The sequence below is a fragment of the Hetaerina americana genome, unplaced genomic scaffold (genome assembly GCF_022747635.1).
Source record: "Hetaerina americana unplaced genomic scaffold, ioHetAmer1.1.p SCAF_3, whole genome shotgun sequence".
Classification (NCBI taxonomy): Eukaryota; Metazoa; Arthropoda; class Insecta; order Odonata; family Calopterygidae; genus Hetaerina; species Hetaerina americana.
Genome location: NW_027286874.1, coordinates 88,461,071 through 88,483,388, shown reverse-complemented (window position 1 = coordinate 88,483,388; position 22,318 = coordinate 88,461,071). Strand labels below are relative to the sequence as shown.

The 22,318-nt window shown below is 42.3% G+C and overlaps 1 non-coding gene across 1 annotated transcript; it reads left to right on the top strand.

Moving 5' to 3' along the window:
• The first annotated feature begins 3,582 nt into the window (after positions 1–3,582).
• TRNAY-GUA (transfer RNA tyrosine (anticodon GUA)) lies at positions 3,583–3,670 on the top strand. The gene is given in 2 exon segments: positions 3,583–3,619; positions 3,635–3,670. It is a non-coding gene; the product is annotated as a tRNA-Tyr (tRNA).
• The last annotated feature ends 18,648 nt before the right edge of the window (positions 3,671–22,318 follow it).

The following is a 22,318-nucleotide window of genomic DNA, read 5'->3' as shown; positions in this document are numbered from 1 at the left end:
TAAACTAAAACTCTTCAGTCGTTATTTCGGATGAAACTTCATTAGAATGTGTGATTTGCTTGAGTTTCCAATCATTTATATTTTCATGAACGCCTAAACTATACCCTCAACGACGTGTGGCGGAGGGGGGATGACACCAGCTTTGCATGCACAAATATTAGCCCAAATATTTGAACATATTAGAAGGCTGTCCAGAAGTCCAGTTTTAGTTCCTATTCCGAAAAAGTTAAAGGCCACGTCATGTGAGGACTACAGGACGATAAGTTTGATATCCCACGCAGCTAAAGTTGTTCTCAGGATCATAAACAAAAGGATAGAGAGTAGGGCAAATGATTACTTAGGGGATGATCAGTTTGGGTTTAGGAAGGGGAGAGGTACGCGTGATGCCAATGCAGTAATGAGATTATTAATCGAGAGGAATATAGAACACAACCAGGAGGTATTTGCCTGTTTCGTAGATTTCGAAAAAGCGTTTGATAGAGTGAATTGGGAAAAACTAATGAGTATATTGCAGAAAATAGGAATAGATTGGAGGGAAAGGAGGCTAATCCGCAACCTGTACATGTCTCGGACTGCTCAGGTGCGGGTCGGAAACGGGGAGTCAGGATGGGCACTGTTAGGAAGGGGTGTAAGGCAGGGTTGCCCATTATCACCGTTGCTGTTCAACCTGTATGCCGAGGAAATGATCAAAGAGGCATGGGAAGAACTCGAGGTAGGAATGAAGGTTGGCGGGGAATTCGTAAAATCAGTTAGGTTTGCTGATGACCAAGCTTTAGTTTGTCAGTCAGCCAAGGGGCTGCAAGCATTGCTGAGTGAATTGGAAATTCAGTGCGACAGGTATGGGAAGAGAATCAATATTAATAAAACAAAGGTTATGCGATTTTCTAGAAAGAAAAAGGCTAAGCTAAACATTAAAATAGGAGGGCAAAAACTAGAGCAGGTAGAACAGTTTACGTATCTCGGTAGTGTTTTGGACCAACACGGTCAAAGTAGTAGGGACGTACGGAGAAGAATTGCCCTAGGCAAAGAGGCTTTCACAAGGAGGAGGGAGTTGATGACAGGTACGTTGAGTAAGGATGTTAAGAAAAGACTCGTAAAAACTTTGATATGGAGCGTAGCTATGTACGGCGCGGAAACGTGGTCATTGAAGCATGAGGATAGACGTAGATTGGAGGCTTTTGAAATGTGGGTGTGGAGAAGAATGGAGAAGGTGAAATGGACAGAGAAGAAAACAAATGAGGAAGTACTTGGTATGGTGGGCAAAGAGAGGTGTTTGTTGGGAGAAATCCTATGGAGGTAGGAAAAGTGGATGAAGGGGGTATTGACCGGCAGTGGGATGTTGAAGGCTGTAATAGAGGGGAGAATGTTAGGTAAACGAGGAAAGGGAAGAAACAGGATAGGGATTTTGGACGGGATGAAGGGAGGAAGAATGTACTTAGAGATAAAGAGGGACCTGATGTAGAGTGGGATGTTGTGTTTTGCTAGGGGTCACAAATTATTTAATTGGTAGTTGTGTCCATCCAAAAACCTACCTAATAGATTACCCAATAAATAATATATATATATGTGTGTGTGTGTGTGTGGGTCGCGGTAGTTCAGTGGGTAGAGCGTTGGACTGCTGATCAGAGGGTCCTGGGTTCGATTCCCCGGCAAGGTCTTCCTGGGAAAGGAATTGGCCTCCCTACCCTGATGTGTGAATTTTCGCACGCCGTATAGGGCTTAGTACTGGGTGATCTCTACCATCACCTACCTAAACCGACCTTTCGGGTTGATTACGGTGTTTACGGTATATATATATATATATATATATTTCTATAAATATATTATATAAATATATATATATTTCTATATATATTATATAAATATATATATATATATATATATTTATATATATATATATTTATATATATATTATATATATATATATATATATATATATATATATATATATATATATATATATATATATATATATATATATATATACATGGGCGGTCTGAAAAGTTTCCGACGCAGAAAATGTCAGAAAAAATGCCCTGTATCTTTGTTAGGTCGGAAACTTATATATGGTGGTTTGGATATATGCAAACCACTGGAGTTCACCGCGTCTCCGAATGAGCTACCGGATACAAATCTCCCTCACCAACAAATATTAAACGCATTAAGTGTCACTGTAGCAGAGCAGGATAACCTAGTTAGATATGGAACGCTCAAAGAGTAGTTACGAGCCACGATCAAAGGGCCTATTGATTGAAGCATAAATACGATCTTCTTCCTTATTGACAGCAAATCGGGATCTTTGTCCGCTGGATCTAAGAGACAATAAAGTCCCTTGAACGAGGAAAAAAGTCATCGCCATCCGAAATTTCAGCGAGATGAGGCGCACGAATCATTTCAATGGTTATCCCTTCATATGTTCCGTGATAGATGTTTGATGTTTAATACCGTATGTTAACTTCGCGTGTGATCTCGTCTTACGTTTAAACCAATGGCATTCCAATTGAGAATCCTAATAAATGCGCTGATGATGGCAAATTAATGTCCCCTTCGAACATTCTTGATTATACATAATTGATGTTTAATCCTTCTATCAATTGAGACGTATAGGTACACACTTTTTTGGTGATAGTAAGTTTTTTTCCTCTGCTTGTTTGATCCTTTTACTAATAGTAATGATTCGTTCTCAACGTACTTGGCACGCGTAATATTTTTCATTACCTAATTTATCCGGACTTTTTTTGTACAAAGCAGTCTCATACTATGTACGGTATTTGACAGTAATTCTTCGCATGATGTGTACACCAATCGTGAATGCACCACTTGCCACACTGGCTAGCATGCGAAAGTAAATGAACATGTTCGAAATGAGATCCTTCACTATAACGTATAAGTAATGCTTATCATCATCCATATTCCCAAGAGTGACGACTTCGCGCGTGTTTTTACGTGTATTTGCAAATATTGATTCAGATAATTCATATATTAATTCACATTAGGATATATTTATGCATAAATAGAGCGCTAATACCACCCGTCAGATGCTTTTTAGGGGGCTGGCGGAGTATCGCGTAATTATAAATGCATGTAAAAGCATGATTAAACATTAAAAATGCACGAAAAGCATGATTTAATACACATAATTACTAAATTACTCATAACACATCCCTAGCACTGTTACTGATATCGCTACTCTTAGATCAGTTTTCTTATGTTCGGTACACACAGCATCATTTCAAATTATTTTCATTCAACGAGCAGTGTACTGCTAATTTCTGGTCCAGAGAAACCACGTTATATATATTATTACACAAGCTAAATGTTTCAAATAATACTAAAATCATTCATGATACGACTAGAGATATACTAGCAAAAAAGTCGAAAATTGTACCCGCTTCCGCTTTACGGTTGTTGAGTCACGTGTTTATCCACTGACTACTATTCCAGGAACATCTGCTTAAGAGTTTGAATAGGCCTCCGTTTGGAAAGCTTCAGAAGAAAAATGGATACCTAACTAATAATGGATGCCTCACTGACAAGATATACGAACCTATGCTTGGAATTTTTCCACGGCAATATTATTAGCCTTCGGTAGCTCAGTTGGTAGAGCGGTGGACTGTAGAAGGAATATATAGATATCCATAGGTCGCTGGTTCAAATCCGGCCCGAAGGAATTTTTTTTTCGGTTTAATTTCCCGAAGATACGGCGTGGGATCGCATGTTTCACTGTACCATTATCGAGATTGATCAATTTCGACCGGCAGGAGTATAAGTAGAATTATACCTGTAGAATGCTTTACAATCAATCGGTATGCTGCATGGAATGATGGGGAAAACAAATGAAACCCTCATTTCCCTTGTCAAACGGTTTTTTTTTTAATTTTTGAATGCCACGAGTCCATCGAGAAAATTGAATAGAGGTATGTTCCAACGAATGGAAAAAAAAATATTTGAGTCAGTGACCAATAACGCGTGAACTTATCGATAAATAAGTGTAGACAGACAAACAAACACCTTGTCAAACCGTGAGCGCCAGGAGGCAGCGGGGAACGCACAGATGCGAGAGATCGGGGCGGGGAATTGAAGTCGCAATGAACCCCAACGAGGAGGCCCCCGCATGGGGCGAGCCGTGGCCTCGGGTGGGAGACTTCCGTGCGCACCAGAGATATACGCCGTCCCGAAAGGTCGCGCTGAACGCGGGGCGCAAGTGTGCCACGAATTCCTTGGGCGAGCCGTTCGTGGCTTCCTCCTCGCTACGTCCGCCCCTCGAGGGACGCGGCGGCCCGCCGCCCTCCCTCCCTCGCCCCCACGACCCGTTCCACCCGACACGCCCGACCCCGCGCCTTCCCGGCGTCCCCTCCGCGCCCTTGTAGCTCAAGACGAGGAATTCGCGGGGGTCCACGCACCTGCCCAAGGACCCACCTCCTCTGCCCGCCCTCCTCTCTTCTCTTGGTTTTCCCCTCGGCCGCGCTCCTCCTCGTAGGGCCCCCTTCCCGCCCACCCGGACGCCGTCGCTGCCGCCGCGCGACAAGGAAGTGAGCGAGTGCTAAGGCGGCGGCGGAAGATTTCGGACTCACGAACGCGCCGGCAGCCATGTTTTTTCTTCCCTTGTGAAGACGCCGACGACGCACATCTACGCACGCACGACGAACCGTACTATTCCGAGAACGATAAGTTTGTCAATGGAGTTCAAACCTCCCTCCCTCCTCAAGGTTTCCCTCCAAATATCTGTTCAATTTCATTGTTGCGTATTTTTATTGGTCGCTAATTGCTACGTTCTTGTAAAAATTGCATTGCCAACATTTCCATTTTTTTCTTTCCTCCATAGTTAGAAAAATAAGAAAAACAAATAGCTCGGTTTATAGATGAATGATAATTTTATATTCAAATTCCCGATAAAGATGACATAATAATGTCCGGCAAAATAAAAAAATGGTGCAGTAATAATTATAAAAGTTCTTTCTATAAATCACCATGGCATAGAAAGATAGTATAGGAATAGATACATTTGTAGGTAAAAGTCACGCAAGTAAATGCGAAGTTTGGTTAACCAAGTGAGGGTAAAGCCCTCCTCATGGCGTTTAAAAGTCACGCATCAGGGTAGTGGGGAGCAATTTATTTTCCCTGGCGTTAACAGGTATTCACTGAAAAGATATTAAAATATAGTTGAAAACCCTCCCCGCCTTCACTTACGCATGATGATATTAATTCTAAAATAACCAATGAGGTCAGCATATTCGTCGGTGCTTTGTGCCAGGATTGGTGTCTCCAGGTTTATCAGGAAATACACGCGGGATCGATATTCTAGGACAATAAATCGACCATTGCAGCTAAACTTGGGTGGGTAAGCATAACTACTAAGAGTGGACCAAGTAAAATACTTGGACGTCACAATATTATAGCACCATATACAGTGAAAATACGTTGGTAACATCTGCGGTATTGCGGCAAAGAAACTCGGCTTCATCAATCCCGAAGTGAAGAAATATTAGAATGAAAAAATTAAGATTTGTAATTTCGCTTTCGAATTCAAACTTCTCGAATTGACGCCATTCAAAGTTTTGCGTAGAAGGATCCGATTTTGTAACTGAACAAGACACTTAGGAAAGCAAAGAGCGTTGCGCGAAGGAGGATTATGAAACAAATGGAAGCGTCGCATAGTTATTATTTGAATTCCTGCGTTGTGTGCCACCGCAAACACGGGTATTAAATGCATCATTAAACTCATAGACGAACCCAAATCATTCTAATATTACGCTGACACAAGAGGGAATAATATCAATCTCGCAGTATATGGATAGGTGATACCACGAGCATTAGGTTGTGAGATATTGACTGGTGAATTTTGCCTTTTGCGGAATCTTTTCGCCACTCAACCCTCTTGACCACAACAGTAAGAAGCACCATTTATGACGAAATAACTTCCAGAATGCCTTCAATCACCAATCAAAAATTACTCAAGAGGCTGGTGAGTTGTCACTCCCTGCCACTTTTCGTATAGTGTTACGATACAGGAATGTCTTTTTCCCTCGCATTGTTCGTAAGATTAGGAGTAGGAAACATCAAGTAAGACAATTCGAGCTAGCGAAAAGAAAGTTATATTCAACGTTAACAATCATCCCTGTAGTTTTGCACTTCGTGGAACGCTCTCGTGGTGTCTTGCACGATATACATTTCTATGGCCATGGGCACCCAGTTCTCTCCCCCTCTCGTTCCCGATGCAAGCAGTCCGATTCAGTCCCTCTCTCCCCTCTCACCCTCCGCCGCCGTCCCGACGGTGCCGTCGTCTCGGCATCTTACCTATCCTCCTCGGGGGGTAAGACCTCGGCGGGAATTCCTCCCTCCTTTTCTTCATATTTATTCTCTCTTCCCCCCTCTCCTATCTTCTCTTCCGTTCTCTCGTGAACCGAACTCCTTTGTTCCACGCTGCGCTGACGGCCGACGGGGGGTCGCATCGGAGTAATTGGACTGCCCCCAAGATTTTTATCCGCACCCGAAAAATTTGTACGAAGTTATGACGCCGGTCCCCTTTTTGTTCTTCAAATTCTCTTTAACTCTTTGTTTTCCCACGTAGGTTTAATGATGCCATCTGTTCAGCTTCACGGGTATAAAAATGTACCAGTCTGCCTGGTAGCTTTACAAAAGGAAGTGCCCGAATAGGCGTCTGAAAACCTTGCTATCTTCCCACCCAATGCCTGAAATTCTAAAACTCTCCGCGCTTAATTAATGATAATTATCATTAATTTTTTCGTGAAGAACTATCAATGATTACGACGAAGGAAACAGGCTGCGTTCTTATTTCTGTACTGCAAGAAATAGCTGGAATAGTCGTAGTAGTTTTTAGGGGAGGCGACCGACAGCTGAGGTCATTTGCGCCGTTAGAGATTGATGGGGAAAGGATGAAGGGTGGAGAGAAACCCGGCGTCGGCATAAGCCTACTTTTAACCAAAGGTGCCAAGGGTTCCTAGCTTAACGTCCCATCCGACGGACTCACTTAAAGTGCTCTCCACAAAGCACCTCAAGTAGCGATCAGGTTACCACAGAAAAATATCTGCCGCCGCCGGGATTCGACCCCGACCCTCTGGGTGGGAAGCCAGTACGTTAGCCAACGCACTATCCCGATCCTCCAAATATTTAAATCTGATTTAAAATTGAAGAATTAAATTTCTGAAAAAATTTAAATCTGTTGCTCCAAGTCCATTTCAATGACGAAGTCCTTTGATTTAAACTTTGGATTCGTAGGCACCGAATAAAAAAAATCAACAAATAATTTTTACTTAAAATACTCTTTTTGAACATTAATCTTTCATCAACTAGACTGATACTGAGTCCGGTGACTTCGAATTAATGAAGAACCGACTACAAGAATTGTATCGATTTTGGTTTTCAAATTATGATATCCGGCAAATCGATGAAATAATAATATAAAATGGAGTTAGATTTTGCCAATTGTGCAATTCGAAGATTTTTTTCTAAATATCATTTGTGTGGTATGGTATCATAGCGGGGTATGGTAGCGCCGTGGGTAGATCGTAGTAACCGATCCAAGAGTGTTCGGCTAATGACCGACGGGCCCGAGTTCGATTCCGGGTGACGTCTCTGGAGAGAGTCAGCTTCTTCATCCAGATAGCGTGATCTTTGGGGGACCATATCATCCTGAGAAACCACAGGCAGCGCCGGGAAAGGAACTAAGAAACTGGCGGCCTTGTCTACTATGGGTAGATTTCACGCCCCGCGTCACACGTGGCTCTACGCAACTCTACCTTCACCAATCAAATTAACCCTCGGGCTGATTACTGTGATTTTTTTATCCCGAGGAAAAATAATGAGTTTTTGTTACTTCAGAGGGAAATTTTCAATTTTTGTGAAAAACTAAAATTAGACATTCATCGATTTTTCTCCTCTACACAGTAACCAGTCATCCGCCGCAAAGGCGTGAGGCGGGTGGTGTTAGGGCACCAGCCGCAACGGGAACAAATATTAGTTTATGCATGCATTTGCATATATATTTTCCCCATTACACAAACGCTCATATATGGCAATATAAATAATGCAGTAATTGACTAAATTTTTAAATGATTGTCTTGTGATAAGTATATTCGGGAGCTTGGGTTCAATTTTATAATTGCGTAACGTACGACGGAAGAACTAATAATCGAATCTGCCAATGAAGGCGTCTAACCTCTCTTATATTATCTCGGTGGTTGAATCTAACAAAATAATCTGGGGCTTAATAGTTCCTTCGGGGTGGCAAGCAAACCAAGACTTAGAACTCTCAACGTCCGAGCCAATGCAACTGGGTAAGTTATAGCGCAAAAACTCCCGAAGTGTTCTGAAAACCGTAAGTTCGGGCCCATGATATTTTTGTCGCGGAGTAAAAAATTTGAAGATGATGTTTCCTCCCACCTGCTCGCCCACTTTCCTCCTCCAGTAATCGCGTTCTGACCTCCCTCCTTTGATGGGATGTCTCTCTCTCCGCTCCGCCGATGGACCACCCGCAAGTGGATCAAGACGACAAGATAACTCCGTCTTCGGACACAAAGGGGCCCCCGCTCCCCTCAACCTAACGTCAGTCGGTCTCCATTCCCTCTTTCCCTCTCTCTTATCTGATCATGGAATCGACGGCTCACGAGTGTTTTGAGACCAGAGTCGAATTTTCCGGTCCTGTCCGGGATGATTCCCTCTCATTAAGCGACCGTGACGCAGTGTCATCAGCATCCGAGAAGAGTTCAATTTCTTTCCCGAAAAGCGTGGGGTCGTGCGCCATATTCAGCGGCATGGAGCGACGGCCATTCACGCCTACAGTTGGTGTGGCAGGCAGGCATTGGGTGGTATCATCAGTATTTTTCTGAGTATCAAAAAGTAGCTATAGCACTGACGTACGGCTGCATAAAGTATACCGGTTAATACTATTTTGTAGTATACCGTTTAAGGTAGGTTTTGGATGAGCCAACAGTGTTCGCTCCTATATTACTTACCCTCGACTAACAATACTAAATCCGGAATTCCACATAATAATGAAATGTTTTTTATGTCCGCATGCATTCCCATCATTCCGTCCAGCATGCCTATCCTTTCCCTTCCATTTTATCGCTTGCCTTAACTTCTCTCCTCTATCCCAGTCTTCCACATTACATCGCCCATCAAAATGTTCTGCATCCATCTTTCCTGACTTATTTGTATTTATCCCAACAACGCTCTCCCTCCCTTGCCATGCTTCTTGCTTCGTTTTACTTTATATCGGTCCATTTCACCTTTTCTATCCTTCTCCACACCCACATCCCAAAAACTCACATCAATCCTTTAATCAAAATTAAACCGGTAATAACCAATTTCCTCGAGTAACAAATGTTCACAACCCTAATAATATTCTAGCAACTGGTACATTATTACTACTATCGTAAATACTAGCAGCTAGTCCATCAGTCAAGTATAAATGTCACCCCGGAATATTTTACCTACTTTCAGTTTCAGAGGCTTTCGGGAATGCATACGTTACGGGCAACTCACAGTTCCGACCCGCGCCAAGCTCCCTGTAGGAATTTCCACCGTTGAAATCACCAAGAAGTCCCCACCGTACGGGTGGGCGCGAGAGTGACGTCAAAGTCCCCGTGAGGAAATACTACCCCCGCTCCTCTCGCTGGCGTGATGTTTGGATCCGGCAGGGAAGAGCGATTCGGTTCATCAAAGTCATACTCTCCCTGAATCGATTTTTTTATAAACTTACTTTCTTTTAGGCATTTGTCATCCTGCTAGAGGTTTTCCCAGTTTCCAAAATATTCTATGCAAAAATTTTCCCAGATATATATGAAATGATATTTTTAGAATGCACAGCCAAGTTTTGCGTCTGTAAAATAAGAGCCATTGATGAAGACGATTGGACTCGACTGGTAAACTTCATTAGTTTATTCCATTTTATTCATCATCAGTATTTTAATCCTAAGATTGGTTTCGTGTAGCCCTTCATTCTTCACTATTTAATGCTAATTCCTTCACACTCTGACAGCTTCTCTGTTTCATATCCTTAATGTGCTTATCCCTTGGTCATCCTCTCGAAATCTTCCCTTCTTTATGTTTCTGACTAACCCATTGTACCTCAAGGTGTGTCCAACTTGTTCTTTACTGCAAAGTTGTCCATATGGTCCTTTCTTCCTCTGCTTTTCTTTATACTTCCTCACTCCTCATTTGTCTGTTCATTTAACCTTGAGCATTGTCCTCCCGCACCATATTTCTAAGGCATTTCTGGTCCATTTTTCAAGTGTTCCATGTCTCTGATCCGTGGAGTGCCATGCTTCTTAAGAACGTTTTGACGTACTGCTCCCTGTTGGCAACCTTTGTAACGTTTGGATGAGCAAGTTGAATAGCCCACCTAATCGCACCTTGACTTACTTTTGTTCGTCGCTTTGACCACCCAGAGGTGACCAGGTGGGAGATAAAGGTGGGAACTGACTCCTGACACTGCCTCGTATGTGCGTGACTTTGCTTGGCAGTGACTCTGGATACGGTGGTACTTCTCCCCAATTATTGTTTCTCCCTTTCCCATCACGTTTTTGTCGAAGGAGCCACTTTCATCTTTGCCTTTTAACGGGAAAATCAGAAACACAATTTATCCAAAGCTTCAGAGAATTGAACCGGTGATCAGTGAGCAAGCTCCGTAGGCGGACCCGTAGCCCATAGGCTACCCTCACTGTTTGCAATTTATTAACATGTGGAATATTTACCGACCTTGGCAGAAATCAGGAACAAAGAAAAAAAATACTTTTCTGATTTTAAACTTGGGGACTTGAATACAGCTAAAAGTTTCAAGGTTCTGATTCTTTCGGCTTTTTCTCACCTATCACCTGAAGATATTCGGTATACGCGAATTTTAAATCCTTTCTCCCTTTCCAATTTTACGGTCGTCATGGAGATCCATGGTCGTCACCACGTTTTTCAGTGAGTAGGGCGACCTTGACTGAATACAGATGACTACTGAATAATAGTACCATAATTAATGATACCTGACGGAGAGGGATTTTTACTGGTCGCTTTCGATCTGGCTCTAAGCTATAACCTGAAAGCCTCCGCAACGTGTTACAACATAAGCCGTACATGCACCCAATCGAATTCATAAATGAATATTGATAAAGGCATATTTGCTTACATACACAAACATCCTCACACGTACACGTACATGCAAATATAACCCAATCGGTGATCGAATGTATCAATATAATTGGGTGCCATCACAATTCCCTAGGTGTCGCAAGAAAACTCAGGCGTCCTGTATCTTTCTGCAAGTCCAAGTCTGTTCTCTTAGTGAATCAAGGGTCTCCTAACCTAATTCCTCCAACATACACGTCACATTTGTACTCTTTTCGTAACAATGTTTTACGCAGCTGTAGGTAACAAGGACAATTGACTAAGATGGAACTATGGTAACATACTAGGCTACTTAAAATGAAAAAAGGAAAATAATTTCCACCTCCCCCTAGAGACAGTTATTCTGATCCATTATCGTTCGTGGGAAAAATGTCATCTTCCATCTATCTGTTCCATATTCAAATGTTATTTACATGATCTCTCCTACTGTAGCACGAGGTGGCTAATAATACATTTTCAACATAATTGCTAAAGAGACGTCCTTCAAATTTATGTAAGGTTATCATAACAACGTTTTACCAAGATAGCTCCTCTAAGCTACACAAGATCTTATGCCGCATATGTGTCTCACAATCGGTACATGTAAGATTATCAAAAGATATATTAGTTGTGTAGGTGTAGGATTTCGTAGAGACAGGAGTAGCTAATCAAAGTAGTAGAGAGACTATGCATAAAAAAGGAACAAACCTGAACTCGCTAACAATATTTACTGACACTCCAAGCAATAATAAAACAAATGTCGACTAAGCAACAACAACACCTTTTTTAATACCATCCGGTAAATATTAATCACTTAGACATTCGTATAGCCGTACGCAATGTATCCTATAGTTGTAGTTACGAATAATTCCTTATATCAGTCTTCTCGGCAGTCAAGTTTCAGAAAACCTCCCTTTGCGACCTCACCTATCAATTCAATTCTGGTCTAAAATTAGTCAGCGTCATACTAGAATGAACTTTATTTATCCAACGCTGTAAGTGCTTTTAATCTTCGTGCTTCCAGCGGCTCCCATTCGAGGTTTCCATCTAGAAACACGTTCACCTTCACGATGTTATGAATGAAACTTCTGTCGGACGAACCCCAATTACTGCGACGCGAATTCTAAATGAGCCCTGAACCGGTCCGAGTGAGTTCAGAACACGCCGTTGCAACCTTCTTTGAATTGAAAATGGGCAGTAATATCAAGAGTCACGTGTTTCCATTGGGCGGCGGGGCGATGGGTAGGGAGGGTCTGTGTTTCCACAGATAGAAGGGATGGGAATGGGGGAGGAATGGACAAAAGTCATGCCACGTGGTTCGTGAGCAACCCCTTCAGATGGGGGCGATCCAGTGTGATTCCTTCCCGGGCAGAGATAGACGGATCGGACATTCGCCTCTCGACCAACGACTGACTCAATCTGCTCTTCTTGAGACATTCGTCCTATTGGAAATGCAATCGAATTTGACCGCGGAAGAGAATCAGTAGGAGGTAACTTGGTGTTCGGAATTGCTTCATGATTAGCGAAACACAACATGCATATTGTGATCCCACTTCAATATGCTGCATTGCACGCCCTAGTTTCGTTGCAGCTGGTGTAACTTATTCGTACGTCAATGGTTGCAACGTTATCAAATCGACGTTATGATTAAATTTACGAGGATGAACACGAAGGAATGACAAAGGGTGAATTAATCCGATAGGTAAAAAGAAGTGTCGTTTGTCAATGTTAGGCCGCCAGAAGAATATTCTGAAAAAAATATATTGAACGCTCTCAGGAAAGAATGATTAATTTAAGAGGTGGACTAGGCTCAATGTTTTTCGGGTTTTATCTAAGCACTATTGGTCAGCGAATATATATATATACATTTTCCCCTCTATTACAGTCTTCAACATCCCACTGCCGATCATATATATATATATATATATATATATATATATATATATATATATATATATATATATATATATATATATATATATATATAAGAATAATTTCGAAGATATATATATATCTTCGAAATGGAACGCTCTTCGGCGACGCGCAAATATATAAAAACACAGATGTAGATTTTTAGAATACAGAGACACAAAGAAAGGATTCATTCTGAAGACGACAGCCGAGCTGTCGAAACGTCAAATAACATATTGTGAGTGTCCTTTCTTTGTGTCTCTGTATTCTAAAAATCTACATGTGTTTATATATATATTTATTTATTTATTTATTTATTTATTCAGTATAAGTCCGAAAACAGCACATTTTGGCCTTTACATCGAACTATTAACAACGATAACAATGGTCACATTTACAAACACCCAAGCCCTAGATGGAGCGAAACTCACCCAGGCGGGAATCGAACCCGCGACCCTTGGAATGGCAGACGAGGACGTTACCCCGCCGCCACCGGGGCCGGCGGGGTAACGGTATATATATATATATATATATATATATATATATATATATATATATATATATATTACAAGTTTAAATAAATGAAAACCGGATGAGAGCGTCTGGAGTCCTTGCTGAAGAGGAGAAATAAATCTTAACAGAACGATCGAGTTTACTTCCATCCACCCCTACACAACACCACGCAAACTCCCACAAGGATGAAGGGGTTATTTTTATGGCATCCAGCATTTACGCATCAATGACTATATGCATATTAATATGGATATTTATTTGCACTTTTGATCTAGAGTGAGCGGAAAAAAACTTGGCCAATTTGTCAGACTAGACAGCGAGGATAACAATAAGAGAAAATACACTACTTAACGGATAATGCATCACAACGCGGTGGGAAACATAAAAAATGAAGAATTTTCATCATTCCAATCGCGGAACTCTATCGGCACTAGTTCAGCTGTTTCAATGCAAACTAATTATACCATTGGTACACTTAAAAATGACTGAAATCTAGAAACCTTTACAGGGTTTATAACGAATAAAAGCTATTGCAGGGGTTCTCACTGAGTCTTATTGATGGGACCTTTAAAAAGTATCGCTAAAATTCCTTCAGGACAATTGATGCTTTTCTATTATGGCTGCGATATATTAGAAGTCAAAGCGGATTATGAATAATATTAATTGTTACCTTATTCGAGGATTTTCAAAATAATATTCCGCTAACGTCTATTCTTCCATCTGTCCTTTTCATCTATGGATACCATACTTTCTTATTTATTCTACAGCTACACGCAATGACTGTTTTGTGTGTGTGTGTGTGTGTGTGTGTACACAATAAAGAGACTCATTAACTTTCGAATTTTCGGTGGTCAGCACCTTCCGCAGTCACCTTCATCAAGGAAGAGAGGGATAGAACTTCTGTCCAGTTCTATCCCTCTCTCCCTTGATGAAGGTGGCTGCGACCACCGAAAATTCGAAAGTTGGTGAGTCTCTTTTTTTTGTGTTTCTGTGTTTTTGTCTGTGTCCACTAGTGCTGAGTGTTATACATTATTATTAACGTCTGTGAGACTTTCAAAAAGTGTTATATATATATATATATATATATATATATATATATATATATATATATTATTCTAAGGTAATATACCGTTTAATGTAGGTGTTTGGATGGACACAACTACCAAATAAATATTTTGTGACTCCTAACAAAACACAATCCAGCAACCTACTCTACGCAGGTCCCACTCCTTCTCTGATTACTTCCTTCCTCCCTTAATCCCATCCAAAATCCCTATCCTGTTCCTGCCCTTTCCTCGTTTGCCTAACATTTTCCCCTCTATTACAGTCTTCAACATCCCACTGCCGATCAGCGAAACCCTAATCAACTCCAAGGTCGGTTTGGTAGGTGACGGTAGAGTTCAGCCAATACTGAGCCCAAACGCAGATTTCAGGGTAATTTACGTTTCCTAGATAGCTCAAGCGGTTAAGAGCATCGGCCCGGCAAGTGGAAGATCCGTGGTTCAACTCCCGGTCAAGGAAACGTTTTTGCGCTGATGATCTGTTCGATTACATCTTCCCCACCACTCCTGAGTTCGTCTTTTATATGTGCTCCTATCCCTTTTCCTAATATCTATTCCCATGAGAATGAATATGTGTTCGCCATTTGGTGGGTTTTCGTGTTTGAATGTGTACGAATACATGAACATAATTCCAGGGGAAGGATTGCGGACAGAGGTCTCTCCGTAACCGGCCCCATGCGAATAATTATCAACTTGGTACCGATCACTATGCAGTATGCCGAATGGCGTAACGAAAACGGTATTCTTAAGCAACTCTTGAATAAAATTTCAGAGCCGCGAATCAATATCTCACAAATAAGGGCTTAAGGCTGTTCATGGATTGGATCTGCGAAACTATAAGCGCCCCAAAGTCTGAAACTATACTATATCCATGTCATGGCTGCATTTTTGTACGCTTGTCTCGTCCAACGCGTCACTACAGTTACGTATGTGATCCTCTCTCCAGTATAAGAGGCGGCAGGTGTCGACGGATAGTAGTAGCAGTATTTAGGGGAGGCGACCGACAGCTAAGGTCATTTGCGCCATTAGGGATGAATGGGAAAGGAGGAATGGTGGAGGGAAACCCGGCGTCGGCATTAGCCTACTTTTATCGAAATGCGCCAAGGAGCCCGCAGCTTAACGTCCCAGCCGACGGACGGCGTACTCACTCAAAGTGCTCTCCACAAAGCACCTTAAGTATGTTGGGATCGGGATACCACTGAAAAAAATCTGCTGCCTTCGGGATTCGAACACAGGCCCTATTGGTGGGAAGACAGTTCGTTACTCACCGCACCATCCCGATCTCCGTGTCGACGCTGACGGAATCGTCGTCATCGCTGACGGAATGTTCCCTCTCGCTCACACCCTCATCTTCCCTTTCAGCGACCTACCGCCCCTTAGTGCCCACCTCTGCGATGCAAAGATGACCTCACCGATGTTGTGCACGAGTAAAAACGCGGCCATCACGTGGATTAGTAGGTTTCGAACTTCGGGGCGCTAATTGTTTCGCAGATTCAACCAATGCCCATGCTTAATACCTTATTTGTGAGATTTTGATGCTTGGTTCCCAAATTTTATTCAAGAGTTGCTCGAGAGTACCGTTTTCGTTACGCCATTCGGCATATTGCGTGGCGATACGTGGAGGACCTTCCGCTAGAGGAGCGGGAGTGGTCGGAGCGTGGGAAAGGGGCGGGGAGAGCTCTGTGCCATCGGTTTGAAGGATCTCGCAACGGGGCTAAAATGTAAACAAATTCGAGCTCACCTGCTTTAATCGAGCACCTCTCGAAAGTAAGAATGCTTGTTGTTTTATGGATTGAGGACGGGATTAGTTCATTGCGACCGTCTCTGCTTGCCTTGCAAAAATGATGATCCGTTGAATCGCTTGGATCCTACGTTCGGACTCTCCTCTCTCAGTCAGTTGGGTAAGGACTAAAAGGGCGCGTCACGGAGAGAGAGAATAAGAAAGGAGTCTGGTCGTTACACTTTCTGAATCGACCAGTGTTTACGCATTGGAATATTAATAACATGGTTTCGTTATTTCATTAGATAGAAAGAGCAAAAATATTCGAACGGGCATGGAAGAACGACGCGTAAGAATTAAAATTGATTGCACAATGGAGAAATGATATAGTGAAATCAGCTTGATTTTAGAATTAAAAAGATATAATTGGCGTAAACAACGCAGGTATTGAATAATTGCTAAGTTACTTGGTGCGTTTACAGCGTTCATACGAGTATATCTGCCGCTAAAGGGAAGCGTTTTCGATACTTAAAATGGCGTCATTCACCGTACAAGAACAATGGGACATCCGTTTTTCCATTTCTTTCTCCTGGTATCCTACTTATTCAAATTCATCGTCGATGGAATCGTTAAAAAATATGAGTTTATTGCGAGTTCACGGGTGCGACAGCTGGAACAAGGCCGAACGTCGTGTGACAACGAACCCAAGAAGCCTCGGCCACCAACCAGCCGGTGCTTCCAATGGACAAAAGGGGACCCTAGACAAGCGTTCTCTGCGGCCATGTTATGATGGTGTCGACGTCTGACATTTTGATGTGTGCACCAGATGGAAGGTTGACTATCATTGAAGCGCTTAAGTATTTGAACTGTTCCGAGTGACTTTATTCGAGAGTATCTATTTTGTATTTTCCGCGTTGTTCTTTTTTTCAACCGTAACTGTGCATTCGCAACTGAGCATTTTTTATTTTTTATTCTCACGTCCATTCTCTACAATTCTTTAATGTATGGTCTGTACCTTCACAGAGTAGCAAACTGCCGGAATCCTTATTTCTCAATCATTAAATTATATTCAATTTCTCAATCATTTATACAATTAATAGCACTTTACAAATCTAAATCCACGTAGATGTATGTGTTAATTTGTCAGTGTTCTTAATTTCCTAATTAAATCATTGTAGCTCGTGTTCTAATGTCTTCCGGATCCCATTCAAATTATGTTTATTGAATTCATATGCTTTCCCTTCCCATACATTGAAACCATGGAAGGGCTTGTGCGTTCTGATGACCTCTAGAGCTGCACCGGCGGGAGCAATAATAATTGTTCCTTGATGGGCCACCCATGTCAGGTGGATCGAAGGGTAGACGAAATGCAGTCCTCGCAGGGTCTGTTCCTCAGTGAGACGGCTCGAAAGGCGTATGACCCCATTGGGGTGGACATATCAGTGATGGTGTCACAATGAAAACATTTATTAACATGAGGTGGAAAAACTCCTCTTGACTGGCAAATACTAATAATAATAACAACATATACTTTATCCTTTTCCTTGATAACTTTCGCGAATTTAGTGTTCATTTCTACAATATCTAATCTATAAAATCCTGCGCATTACATTCAGTCCTCACCACCATAGAATAATTTTGATTGCCGTGCGCAGCAACGAGGAGTAAGGTTTTTTAAACATTTTTACGAATAGGCTTTCTTAAGCCCACGTATTTTATTAGGGGGACTTAATTGGGAATATCCCACGAAGCGGCGGCTAAATTACAAATTAAATATATTTCCTAAATATGGGTGCAAGTATCTTTTCCGAAGATGTTAACATTCCCAGCTCCGTCCAACTACAGTAGGAGATATAATGAAAATAAGACAAAAATACAACAGTTTAGAGCCAACGGTCATTTAAGTCGGCATTTTTTTCCCAAACTATTAGTGCTTAGAATGACTGAAAACGACCGCACTGGGAAAAAGAATGCTTTCCAAGTTAGTGTGTGGTCATTATTTCACCTAGCCTTCATTCTATTTTCTTCCTAATAGCGCCTCATTTTGCATGAGTAGACCATTTTTTTATACTAAGATATCGTAGTGATTGTTACTTAAGGGGATCGAGATGGTGCGGTGGCTATCGTACTGGCTTCCCACCCAGAGGGCCCGGGTTCAATCCCGGCGGTGTTGAATATTTTCAGTGGTAGCTCGATCCCTACTTGAGGTGCTTTGTTGATGGCACTTTGAGTGAGTACGCCGTCCGTCGGATGGGACGTTAAGCTGCGGACCCCTTGGCACCTTTCGTAAAGAGTAGGCTAATGCCGACGCCAGGTTTCTCTCCGCCCTTCATCCTCTCCTGTCCATCACTTGTGGCGCAAATGACCTCAGCTGTCGGTCGCCTACCCTAAATACTACTACTATTGATTGTCACTTAAACAAATACTAGTCAAATGCAATCCCGACTAGGGAGTTCTGGAAGGGAAACTTTGCAAGATTCTGGACAGATCGTTAATAATCTGTTCTCATGATGGATAATGTATGTAGATAGTCCCGCTCAATAAACATGTCCAAAGCGTTAAAAGATATCTCATTTAAATTTATTCATCGAAACCTGAAAAGTGAGTAACTTCAATCGTAGTCAAATACTTATCGATGCCAGTAGAGGGTTTTCAGTACTGAATATTTTTGGAATAACGAGGAGGAAAGCAAGTTAGCGGGCATACCATGTCGTAGCGACAAAGTAAAGGCAGAGACGTCTCATGAAAGAAACTCCGATCCATTTGGAACATATTTCTCTTTTTTTACGTGCCTACCAAAGGTCGATCTCGTTGAACAACGGGGATGAAAGGGGAAAATCTTCGAGCGGGCGTATCCTGCGTTAGTGGAACCGCCGGTTTTTCGAGAAAGGCCACTTATTCAGACACCTCTCAAATGGAGACCCAACCTCACGTCTTATCTCTCCCTATTCACATTCAGGCTTACTTCTTTTCCGTGACCGTCCGCCTCTCCGGTACTCTTGACGTGAGATCCCCCTCCCTCCCCCCGGCGTCCGAACGGGAGGAGACGCCCCCTCCGCCGCCACCGACACTCCCCCCCTCTCACGCCTTCCCCGGCCGTTCTTTATTTACTCCGCCCTTCCCCCGCCCTTTCCCCCCTTGCCGACTCTCCGGGCCTCCGCACAGATTTCTTTCGACCCCCCGCCACGCCTCTCAAGGGCCCCCCAACACACAAATGAAACGAGGCGGGTGGCCCATCACGATTTGACCCTGCGGGACCCAAAATCGCGGCGAATCGGCATCAATCAAGCGTGATTAATCGCTGGGTGAATAAATCTCGCCCTATTACTACCCTAACCGCAATCCCCTCCCTCCTCCCCCGCCAACTTCAACCGCTTCCTCCCCTCTCTCTGTCCTGTCTCCTGCCTTTCGCTCTGTCCCACTCTATAACTTTCCCCCTCTTCCAATCTCAACTCCCTTCCACTGAAACAGGGGGGGGGGTGGCTCAACCCCTCTCCCCTGTCTCCCCTTTCGCCTGTCACCCCACTCCCCACGCCTTTCTCTCATCGGAGTCCAGGACGATTCGCAACACGCAGACAAACGGAGTTCAACGGGGTCGCTACAGTTCTGGGGTTACAAATTTCCATTGCATTTCTCACGTCCTCCTACCCAAACATTTTATTCTTACCGGTCATAAATCCCGGGAAAGACCTTCCAAATTGAAAATTTTTGAACGCCAAATCTCTAATGAGTACAGTGTTAAATATAAATTGCTTGCTGTGAGATAACTATATATTTTCATTAACGCGGATATGATTTACTTGGTGAAACGGGAACTTAAAAAAAAAAAAAATACGAGTATAATCGAATAGGAGACAATTTGAACGAGGTGTAAGGTAGAAATAATGCAAGACTTTCACGAATTGACAAGAGACAATTATAATACTACCTTGATCAAAAAGTTCCCGGAATTTATTCAGAAAATTAAAAATACAAGTTTATTCATCTAAATCTATATTGTCCCCTTCAAAGTAATCCCCATCGACTGCAACACACTTATGCCAGCGCTTGATCCAATCCTCGAAACATTTTTTATATTCGGTTTTCGGTATGTCCATCAGTGCTTCCTGCGATTTTTCCATTACTTCCTCTCGGCTGCTAAAACGCGTTCCCCGTAATGGTTTTTTAACTCGATTGAATAGAAAGAAGTCACAGGGAGCCAAATCAGGTGAATTCGGTGGCTGTTGGATGGTATTTGTTGCATTTTTCGTCAAAAAATTACGAATAATGATAGCACTGTGCGACGGTGCGTTATCATGGTGCAAAATCCACGAGTTTTCTGCCCACATTTCTGGTCTCTTTCGGCGAATTTCTTCACGCAAACGTCTCATAACGCCCAAATAATACTCTTTGTTTACTGTCTGGCCTTCTGGCAAAAATTCATGATGCACTACACCGTTGTAATCCATGAAAACCGTCAGCATTGCCTTCTTTTTTGACTGAAAACGACGTGGTTTTTTTGGTCTCGGCTCATTTGGTGAACGCCATTCACTTGCCTGATGTCTGGATTGCGTGTCGTACTCATAAACCCACGTCTCGTCCCCAGTAATGATCCTTTTGATGAATGTGGGATCGGATTCAGCCTCGCAAATCATGTCTTTTGCGACGTCAACACGGTCTCTTTTTTGCATGAAATTGAGGTCTTTTGGCATGCTACACGACGGAAACCCAAATCATTAACCACAATGTCTTGGGCGGATCCATAGGCAATGTTCAAGTCCTCCGCTATTTCTCTGATGGTTAATTTGCGGTTATTGACCAACATTTCTTTTACTTTATCAATTTTTTCACCGACTTTCGATGTCGATGGTCTGCCACTGCGTTCATCATCTTCGATTGACTCACGACCACTTCTGAACCGCTCGTGCCACTGGTAAACGACCGTTTTTTTTAGAGAATCGTTGCCGAAACACTTTTCCAACATTTCCAACGTCCGTGCGCCACTAAATCCGTTTTTTACGCAAAATTTAATACAAGTTCGTTGTTGCAAATTTAAATCCATTTCTGCAATTGTAAAAAATCGCCAACACACACAGAGATAGATGTACTCTTGGCTACGTAACTTTTGCAAATGTCAAGTTATGACACTAAGATTTAAAGGGAATATCAACAACAGATGTACCAATTTAACAAAAAAAGAGAACTCAAATCGGAACGATGGGAGCGCCACACGGTGGTTATTCCGGGAAAGTTTTGATCAAGGTAGTATTTCAATGCTTCACAACAATGTTAGCAGTTTTTCAATCCAACATCAACCAGGCACTTATGTATCCAGAATAATATTCTATGTGGAGTAACTGGTTTTTGCAGAAAACAGTTTGTACATTCACTGCGCGTTATCACAAGGTTATCATGACTGCATACTATCACGATCAACGTAAATGGGGGAAACTATTTAGGTCTCTTCAATTTTTGTGCCACAAAAATTTCCCTATGACCCGCGATCACTCCTAAAGGGAGGTCCAAATCGCTATTTTTTTCCAGGTTATGGGGTCTCAAATGGCATTGATTTCATTTTTCATGCTGCAAGCACGTGTGTACTCGTAAGTCTGTGGCTGTTTATTACATGCACTATCAATGAGAAGTATTACCATCACTCCTTCGTCTTCCACGTGTACAGTCACGGTCTATGCATTCGACCAGGAATTGAATGAGTTTGAATTCCGATTTAGGAGAACACTTTCTCTTCTGTAATTTTGCTATGCTTACCTCACTGTATCAAAGTCATTGTTAATATTATGCTTGGTCCGGAATTTCATATTTGATGAAGCTCTTCAATGACGAATATTTTATAGGTCATCAGAAATTAAATGGTGAAGGCTAAAGGTCTGAGAGCCACTTTGAGTACGGCTGTGTGATGCTTCGATATGTCGGGTTGTTGTCGATAGAAACTCTAATGTCGATCTATCGACATATCGTGTGCGGTATCAATGTGGAGGTCGACATTTATGCCGGC